Here is an 8539-nt window from a genome sequence, read left to right as displayed (position 1 = left end):
ACTTTAGTTTTAAGAGTGAAGCACAGGAGAATCCACTTGGATCAGACCATCTTTGTTCCAGGAAGTTTACTAGATAGAAATGGTCATGTATAAATAAATTTTAAAACAAGTGCTTTCCAGTTGTGCTGGGGGCAAAGTTCAAGAGTACTGTTGGGTGTAGCAGTGACTTTGAGCTCAAATCTTATTAGCAGTCAGAATGGCTATGCCCCATACACACAATGAGTTTCAAGCTATGATTTTATTCGGGGGTCTAATCAATCCTCCTCTTTGAGGTAAGTAGTGGTCCCAAGCATGTCCTTTTAAGGTTTTAAGTGTTTGATTCAGTCTATTTATATTGGAGCCATCAGTAAGAAAACAACCAAATAGAAAATTCCACAGAAGTAGTAGAGTGGAGTCTAGCTGGGTGGCCTGGGTTCAACACAAGAGACCAATACAGTACTGGGAACAGCTCACAACTAAAGACAGTGGGAGACCCTTCCTAAATTAGTTACCAAGGCAACCTGATTATGTCCTCAAGGCAGGGTCATCTTAAGACCTCCGGGGGCCATAAATACTAAGGAGAATATGTTTCCCATCCAATCATCATCCCAGCGCAAAATGTCAGTCAAAATAATATTTATACTAAACCGTAAAATAAGGATAAGAAAGAACATCCAAGCATAAGAACTAGCTTTTCCCATCATGCCTATTTTAATACTTCTACAATCTCTTTTAACTACAATTTCAGTGACCCATTTTTAGTCTGGATTTAGCATTTTCAGCTCTGCTTTGACCTCACTGATATTCGTGAACTCGAAGTTCGGTAGCCTTGGTACCCCAGGATTGATTTGTGCTTAAATAATAAAAGAAAATGGTGTGAAGAGCAGCTGTTTCACTCCTCACTGATAGTGTGTTTAGGACCATAAGTGTTTCCTGAGTCTCTCAGACCTGTACTGAGTCACCTCGTGTCCTGTTTTCAGCCACACCATGAAATCAGAGAAGGAGAGCAACGCTGTGACAATAGACCTGCAAGAGAAACGTGGGCTACAGACAGAGCAGACAGGAAGAGAATGCAATGGACAGAGAAATACTGATAATAGAAAGTCAAGAGAGGTTTGTGACAGATGAAGTTTGGAGGCTAAGGAAAAGGAGAGGAGAATGTTTCTTTCTGTGTTATGAAGATGAACATAATGGTCCCAATAAAACAATTACGAGAGAGGGAGACTAGGAGACATGTAAGGATTAGGACAAGGATAGACATGGTGCCTGGGGCACTGTAGGCTGACTTATTGCTTGTCTCTCCATGGATTCTCAGGTATATATTGAGAGGGGCCCTTATATTCATCCAGAGTTTATGAGAAGAACAGGGGTCTCCAACTGAGTGAAAATAAGAATCTGATGAGAAGACCTTGAGTGTGAAAATCACTCGGTATGGAGTAAGTAACAACAAGGGAATGAATCCGTTGCTAATGTATGGCTGCGACCAGAGTTGATGTAAACAAGTTCAGGGGGCAAGAACGATTCTTGCTTATAGTTTCAGAGAGTTCAGTCTGTGGTTGATCCTCCCATATACTAAGGCAGAACAACGTGGTGGCAAAAATATGTAACAGAGGACATTATGGTAGACAGGAAGTACAGCAAGAAGAAGGGATAACAGACCAAGTATGACCTTCAAAGATCTCCAGGGCATCAATTTATTTTCTATTGCTACGATAAATATCCTGATAAATGCAGCTTAGGTTTTACCAGAGGGTCGAGTTGATCATGGAGGGGAAGGACCGCACGCAGCAGGTGTGGGGAGGGACCAGCCAGCCAGGCAGGAAGTAGAGAGAAAACAGAAGGTAGGGCCAGGTTTGAAAACATCAAAGCCTATGATGTACTTTCTCTGGGAAGGTTCTACTGAAAGGGATAGACTAACTTTGTAACCTGTATGTCTTCTAAAGCCTATAGTTTTGAGTTTTAGGTTCAGGTTAAGCTAAAGCCTCTTAGTACCTTTCCAGAGAATGGAAAAATCTGACCCTATCTGTGAGGACAGATAGAAAAAAAAGCAAGCAAGCAATGGCCTTCACTCAGCAAAAGGAACGACCAGACCCTTGCCTTCAAGATAGCGTTTCTTAGCAACGAACCCAGACTTCTTCTGAGTAGCTTTTGACCTCCAGCCAAAAATCCACAGCATCTAATCTTCAAGGATGAGCTAACCACCCCGACCTTAAATTGCAGCTGCATCCACACTTGGCAGGACTGGCCAAGGTTGAGCACCTAAGACTAACCAATTATCTTACTTTATAGCTTCCTCATCCAATCCTAAATTGCCAAAACTGCAACTTCAAATTTCCCACAATTTTTCTTTTAAAAACCTAAAGGCCTTTGTCTCCCGGTGCCACTCTTTGCTGACCGGCAGTGGTGACCCCATTGCACAATGGTTAATAAACCTCTTGCTTTTGCAACGAGTCATGGTCTGGGGGAGTTTCTGGGAAGGGCGCGATCTTAAACTCCTGAGCTGTGAGACCCCAGGTCTTACACTACCTTCTAAAAGTTCCTAACTTTCCCAAAGAACCAGCTGGAAACCGAGCGTTCTAACACTCAAGTCCTCTGTACACAATTTCTTTTGGTTCCGGTTCTCCCTACAGACGCCAGATCTGCACTCGTGCCCTGTGTGGGTGGGTGCCATCTGTGTCAGCTTTTTAAAACCTGGATCAGGATGGCAAGAGTCTCAAGAATATAGAGCGCAGAAAAACAAACTGTATGTGCCCAAAAAATAAGTGAGGCCAGGAAGTTTCATGATTAACCCAACAAATTGCTTGGTCCATTACTGAGGTCTCTCTTTTTTATTTTTTATTTATTTTTTTACTTTTTTTCTGAGCCAGACGCGTTTTAGGATGCTAGTTTTCTCCTCTCAATGTAAATTTTGCCATTTTCATGTACAAAATCTTCCCAAATACTCCTCTTCCTTATTTCTCACTTAGGGAACTCAGCTGGGGTTTTCTCTCTCTCAGACTTCTTTCCTCATTATCAAAACTTGAAGCTCTAGTTCTGCTTGTGGTAATGTTCTGCTGTTGGGAGGTAACCTCCAAAGGGTGTCTCTTCAGCAACACTCCATCTATAGTTTATTCCTCCTTTCCTAATTATCCGGGATGTCCGGTGATACCTCCTCCGTGTGTCTTTAAGTCTATGGAAAATGGAACAATATCCCAGCTCTTACATTTTATCCAGGCCTGAAGCCATCTTCCACAATTCTGAAAAGTCCAGGGGAATTAGTTTTGTGATCTAAGAAAATCTGGGATCGCCCTAATTCTGTGATTCTTCTTGACATTTCATATCTGCTACTACCCTACCACAATGGAAGGGTGGAAGGACTCATCCTGGTCCCCATTTGTCCGGTTTCTAAAGGAAAAAAGAAGAGGGCTTGTTGGCTTTCTTACTGATTCTGAAGTAAGGCTAAAATATAAATAACCCATTTAAAAAATTTGGCTTCCTGTGGGTTAAATCATAGGTCAGTGGCAAAGTGTTTCCTTAACATGCATGAGCCCCCATGTTCTGCTTAGAGAACCAGCTCCCCACCACCACAAAAAAAAAAAAAAAAAAGTGACTTATCAACCTATCTCACCTTAGTCTACCTACCTACTGGGCATTTCTTGCAAACTCCCTTGCTATGCCCAACCTTGCTCTGATTCTAGTGAATCTTGTTTTGGGCCATTTGGGAGTTGGATTGAGTAGTATCTCCTCTGTATATCTGGAAACCACCCAGCCAAACTGATCACTATCTGGTGGCTTGTTTATTGCCAGTGACGAATTTAGTTTGGGAAGTGGATAGAAGGCTTTAATCTCATCTTTCAGACTCCTTTCAACAAAGAGCAAACATATGCATGAACTGTTTTTAGCTGGTAAACGGAATGCAATTGCTTCTGCCTTCATCATTGTTTCTTCTTGATTTCTAATCATTTCTGTTAGTTTTTATTTCGTGTGTGTGTGTGTGTGTGTGTGTGTGTGTGTGTGTGTGTATGTGTGTGTGTGTTTATACAGGTACAAGAAAGGCGCCATGGCACAACTGTGGAGGTCAGAGGACAACTTGCAGGAGTCAGTTTTCTCCTCTCAGCATGTGGGTCCCAGAGATCCATCTCAAGTCATCAAACTCAGTGACAAGCCACAGATCAAACTGGCCTCGGACTCACAAAGATCCACCCGCCTCTGCCACCTCGGTGCTGAGATCAAAGCTATGCACCACTATGCCCAGCCCTGTTTAGCTTTTTATGTTAATAATTAGTTCAAATTTGATTCTTGATTAATGCCATAAGTTCTTTATAGAAATAAAATGTTTCTTGGCCCAGCAGAAAAAGAAGCTTACCACCAAACCTGAGTTCAATACTCAGAGCCCACATGGTAGAAAGAAAAAACTGACTCCCACAAGCCGTCCTCTGATTTCCACACATGCACTGTAACATGAGTGTACCACACACACACACACACACACGCACACACACACTAGATAAGTAACTGTAAAAATGCTTATTGTCAAGAACAGGAAAGCTAAACTTCAGAAAGGAAACACACACACAATTTAAAGCATTTTATAGTTTGGCTCCATAGCTTACCTCTAAGGCTCATGTGTTGAAGGCCTGGTCCCCCGTTGGTGGAATGAGACGGAAACTTTAGATGAGGTTGAAATGGAAGAAATAAGCCACCTCAAGTGTGTCATCAAAAGATGGCATGAACCCCAGTACCCAACCACCCCTTCTTCCCTCTGTCTTTGTCTCCCTGTCTTGGCCATAGACACTGTGTGGTGACTAGTTTTGCCTGTGTACAGCTGATCTACCACAGGCCTAGAGTGATGATGAACTGAAATTTCCCAAATCATAAGCAAAAAATGAATGTTTCCTGCTTAGAAGTTAATTGTCTCGGGGGCTGAAGAGATGGCTCAGAGGTTGAGAGCACTGACTGTTCTTCAAGAGGTCCTGGGTTCAATTCCCAGCAACCACATGGTGGCTCACAACCATCTGTAATGAGATCTGTGTCCTCCTCTGCTGTGCAAGCACACATGCAGACAGAACACTGTATACATAATAAATAAAAATAAAATCTTTTTTAAAAAAAAGAAGTTAATTGTGTTAGGTATTTCATCATAGCAACAGAAATCTGAGTGACACAATAAAGGTTATAAAAGTTTTTGACCTTAAAATTTTCAATTTTTTTTAATATATGTGAGCATAGAAAGAACCTTGTAAAATTTCAGAAAGTTGGATATAGAAGGAAATGTGAATTTATTTTATTACTATTTTCTGTATTTGCGTTTTTCAATATTTCAATGGAACTTAGTTTTTAATGTTTTTTTAACTTCAGTTAGCCCAAAAATATTTTTTGAAAAACTGATTTTTCTGAAACAAAAAAAAAGAAAACTTTGCCTGTAATCTTTTTAAGTGCTGTGCATTCAAGTAGATTTAAGTTTTCCTGACATTTATTTTCTCATCACAATGATCAATGATCAAGACTTTGATTAAAGCCAGAAGGCCATCAGACTAACAAAACAAATAGAAAAGTTAAAAACGTGTTTACAACCCTACTTAGGCAATATTAACAAGGATTATCACAAATTTAAATCCGGGAGTCATGGTTGTTATTTGCTGTTGCCTAGATAGCTTTATTTTCAGAGTAATGTTATCAAAAGAAGCATCAAAGCCAAGCAAATCAAATCCAGCACCTCACAGAGAAAGAGTTTAGAATTTCAAAAGCATTCCCAGGTGTAAGGTAGAAAGCAAAGCCTTTTTTTTAGGATGGGTTAGAACAGTGCAAGAAGGATTTAAAGATGCTATAATTCACAGTATCTCTCATTCCAGGAGTTCTAAAGCTGTTTTGCTGTTCCTTTTGCAAGGTTCCTAACAGTATCCCTAAGAGATTGGTTCTAGGATTCCTTTAGAGTATCAAATTTATGAAGGCATCAGAGCCTTATTTAAAATGGTGTCATATTTGCATAAAACTACGAACTTCCTTCCAGGTGATTAGATCATCCCTAGAGAATCTGTAATACCTCAATGTAAATTCTGCCTCAATTGTTGTGCTATATTGTTTAAGAAATGAGAACGTGACTTTGACAAGAGAAAAGCTTCTTGGCAAGCCTGTGGCAGATGATTTGATTTCCTCATTAAGATGGGAACTCACCAGTGAGTACAAAGTTCCCAGACTGGGATCCTGGACAGTATAAAGGGAGCAAGAGGAGGATCTGTTGAATGCATGCTTGCTACTCTGCTTCCTAATTATAGAGATGATATAACCAGTGGCTTCAAGATATTATCACCTTTAATTCTCCAATGTGATGGGTGAAAGCCTTGAACTGAGACAGAACAAAGCCCTTCTCCCTTAAGTGACTTTTGTCAGAGTATTTTATCACAGTAACAGGAAAAGAAGCTGAGACAAAGGACAGAAAAAATAAGTCTGTACATGTTAAATACAGACCAAAAAAAATGTTTTTAATCCACAACTGATGAAGTCCACAAACACAGAACCTGCAAATACAATTGTCCAACTATATATTTAGCAACTAAGAATGAATGTAAAAATCCTCAGGCTATCTCATGTCATTCCTGCGATCAGATTTTGTGGATATCCTCAACAGTTCATCTAAGGTAGTAATTCTAAGTCCCCTGATATTGCGACAAAAGACGTTTATCACATATCTAAAACATCATCCCATGTGACCATTTTCTTACAGAATTATGGAGTCACAAGACGAGTTGCTGCAGGATCAGAATGGAAAAGAGCTCGAAATAGAGGTGGCATTTTAGAGAATGGAGGCGAGCAGTGTACTACGGAATCTGCTTACAGTGGCAATTCAAGAGCCTTCTATCCATCAAGAGGCGGCGTCAACACAACAGAGGTGGATGCACTGATTGAAGAGAAGTGGGATGCTGACATCTGGACACCCCAGCAAAACCTCGAAAAAACCTCGATGCAAAAGCAAGAGGTTTTATTGCTATCGCGATAGGGTTGCCCCTCCAAAGACAGGAGACGACCCTGAACATGCAAAGCACAGGGTTTTTATACCTGAAAATCAGATCACTTTGCTCTATAGTTGACAGCTGGTTGTAGATAGTTTACAGCTGGTTGCTTCTCAGAACAGTTCACCCCACCCTTCAAGAGCTCTCTGCACCTGGCTTCAATTCAAAGAGTCACAGTTGTTTTTTCTCACTCCCAGGTGGTCCCTCACTAATAGCTGCTTCCTGTTAGGAGAGAAGGTCTATCAAGTGTCTGGCAGAACGAGGCAGGTGAAGGAAGAACAGGAGGAACGCTATCAGAAGGACAAGGGATGGGTACAGCTAAATTTGTTATTTGAGTGCACTGAGTTCTTCTGCGAGTCCTGATATAGATAAATTTTGAGCTCATCTGCTGGGACCAATGGTCAGGGGCCAGGAGAACTCTACCTCTCATGGGTGTCTGGTGCATGGCAGATGTTCAGAAATGGTTACTGAACAGTTGGCAAAGAGCCAGCACAGACAGACTCAGTGATGCCCCCAACAACCTGCTTCCACCCATCAGCAATGGCCAGATACTGACTTTTTTCCTTTCCTGGGCCCCAGCTGCCTTCCAAAAACCCCTTCTGTCAACCTTAGGTTTGAGCAAGACACTCTTGACAAATATCAGCTCTGCCTTTACACACTTTACTGGCCTTTTAAAGTCCCTGGGTAACTGACACTTTATCCATGAGAGAGCCAAAGTGAAATTTAGCCTCCACTAACTTTCCACGAGGTTGGCAGAGGCTTCTGGCTAATTATAATGCTCGATTGCTCCTGTCACAGTGACCTTCCTTTCAGACGTACAGAAAGTAATGAGATACAGTGGTCTTCATGGAGTTACCCAGTCTGAGCACGTCCACACGGTAATGCCAAGCAGTTGCTCAGTCTTTAGCCATCTGCCCTGTCCTTCCCGGTCTTCACATAGCAAAGATGGCAATGGGATTGCCTACATTGCAGGCTTGTCCTTTCATAAATGGCTGTTGATAGAAAGTCCTCAGTGCAGCACTGAGAAATGCCTGAGAGTGCTGGGGCCTGACCCAGATTCAAATCCATCTCCATTGTTTATTAGCTCAGTGGCTTTGGGAGGCATTACTGGATTGGGTCCTCTCCAAATTCATATGTCGAAGTTCTAGCCCTCAATGCCAACTGCATTTGGAGATAGGATGCTCTAGGGATGTCATTAGGGTTAAATTAGGTCATAAAGATGGAGTCCTAATCCAATTGGGCTGCTATTATTACTTTACACAGAAGAGACACCAGGCATGCTAAGACATAAGGGCATGGGAGGACCCACAGGAAATCAAACCTGTGATACCCTGGACTTGCAATCTCCAGAATTGTGAGAACATGCATTCTGGATGTTTAAGCCATCCAGTCTGTGGTATTTTGTTCCCATCCTGGCAAACTTTTCAGTTTGTCTTGGAGCCTTTCTGTAAATGGAGATAATCAGAGATGCTACCTCAAAAGGTTGGTATGAAGGAGAAATGAGCTAATTCCTATGAAGTGATGGACTCCTGCCCAGCCTAGAAAAGAGGCTGCACACACACACACTAAAT

Source organism: Meriones unguiculatus, chromosome 15 (genome assembly GCF_030254825.1).
Source record: "Meriones unguiculatus strain TT.TT164.6M chromosome 15, Bangor_MerUng_6.1, whole genome shotgun sequence".
NCBI classification, from domain to species: domain Eukaryota; kingdom Metazoa; phylum Chordata; class Mammalia; order Rodentia; family Muridae; genus Meriones; species Meriones unguiculatus.
Note: the sequence above shows the minus strand (reverse complement) of the source record.